We start from the raw sequence: 1993 nt of genomic DNA, 5'->3' as shown, positions 1-1993 counted from the left end.
ACTGAAGATATGCCAAGTTCTTGTGCATTTGTTTCACTCAGAGAAAATCAGACAATCAAGTCCTTTAGAGTGTATCTTGACCGCATAATACACAATGATATATGCTTCCGGCCATACAACCTTTATCATCAGATGCATCCCTGGGATGACATATCCTTTTACTTTGGATGGTTGACTTGTGGGTCACGTATGATGTATCCACGTTTTCCTAAGCGAGTCATGCCCTAGTTCGGGTATCACATGTTATCCCAAGAGAATCCTTTGTGTCTTCTCCTTCTGCTATGGTTCGCAAAGATGTATATTCCATGTATGCCGATTTCCTTAATCATTTAGTACTGGATGAAGCACGAAGTCTCATAGATCCTAGGGAATTGACATGTGCATACGGCTACGTCCTATTGTGTTTCAGAGTGTCATATATTTATATGATACTAGATGTAAAGGGAGATCCACCTAGGTCAGCTCATCAGGCGATATTAGAGGAGGAGCAAGCTAGGGCATATCATGTTATTGATGTGTTATCTACATGTCGTTGCATTTTGGATCTTGCACGAGCGGGTATAGGGTGAATATGGAAATGTATACTGGTATTTTGCTACAGAGATGCATCTCGGGAAAAAATTATCTCAAAATGAGGGTTTCTCAATTAGAAATGGATGTGGTGCATATATGGTGATTACGAAAATGAATCGTCGAACTAATGTCTGACAAAAAGAGAGATGTGACTCATTTACGCATGGATTTGGTGTAAATGAGTGCATCTGAATTTCATTCAAACATTGATGCCACACTCCGAGTAGAGACATCTTTCACGAAACCTTTCCTATGAAGTTCTGACACGGATATGATGTAGGTGTGGTTGTAAAAGCCACACCAAAGTGATGGAGGATAAAACAAGCAGAATGCCTTAACCCTATTATCCTCCCCCATTTTTCAACAAAATTTTGAGTCGTTGGAACAACATTCACACTATAACCTGCATCCACAGAGAACCTTACACTTCTTAGGAAGATCTTCCAACAAACTCTTTGGTTAATCGCGGAAAAAAATTCGTACTCTATTCCTCGTCAAGTAAGGGGGGGACTCCCACTCAGATAGAATATGTTTTTTCTTCATAGAAGAGCACAATAAAAACACAAATAACGAGGAATTTTCCAGAAATCCATCACCAAAGGTGAAACTCCTCATGTCGTTCTATGTTCTATGACGACAAACTAGTTAGTGGTGTGTCAAATCACCACATATCTGTTTAGATCAAGGCAGCGATCGCGAGCCACAATGTTCATCGTGTATGGATGGACAAAAGGATCTTGCCACATAATGTATTAAAAAATGTATAATAAACTAACCCTGAAATAATATTACAACCTTATAGCAGCGGAAGTTTCCAAAGTTTTGATGGCACTGAAACAATCTTAAGGGTAGATGGAACTCACATTGGCATTCAGAAATGGCTAATTAAGGAGAACCACCAAGATATAATTCTAATGATTAGCTGCAAATTTGTTTACAATTTTATCTTGGAACGGCCGAATCTTGCGGCCATGTGTGCTAACGATAACGATACATATAACACACCATAATCCTTTTAGATGGATACATGACCTACCATTTTTGGGAAGTTAATAATCATGGTAACTATTTGAGACAAAAAGTACAGTATAAATTATTTTCAAGGGTACCAACTTGTTGCCAAGTGTGGCAACTTGTTTACTTACACTTTTTAAAATATTATTTTCAAGTTTATTAAATCAGTTGGTGTGGTAGTTAATGTAGAAAGAATTTTAAAATTGGTAGTTTGATAACTTGTTAAAAAATTGGGAAAAGTAAATTACATTAACTTTTCATTAACTATTTTCATTGATTCAACATTTTAATAGTTTTTTACATTATATCTATACCCGATATCTTTATTTGAAAATGCTTCTAAGGTGATGACAATTTTTTTTACCGTTTTTATCTAGTTTTATTTTCATGTTTTCTATATTTTTTA

This window comes from Lathyrus oleraceus, chromosome 3, assembly GCF_024323335.1.
Source record: "Lathyrus oleraceus cultivar Zhongwan6 chromosome 3, CAAS_Psat_ZW6_1.0, whole genome shotgun sequence".
In the NCBI taxonomy this organism is placed as follows: Eukaryota; Viridiplantae; Streptophyta; class Magnoliopsida; order Fabales; family Fabaceae; genus Lathyrus; species Lathyrus oleraceus.
The sequence above is the reverse complement of the archived record's forward strand: the minus strand, read 5'-3'. Positions refer to the sequence as shown.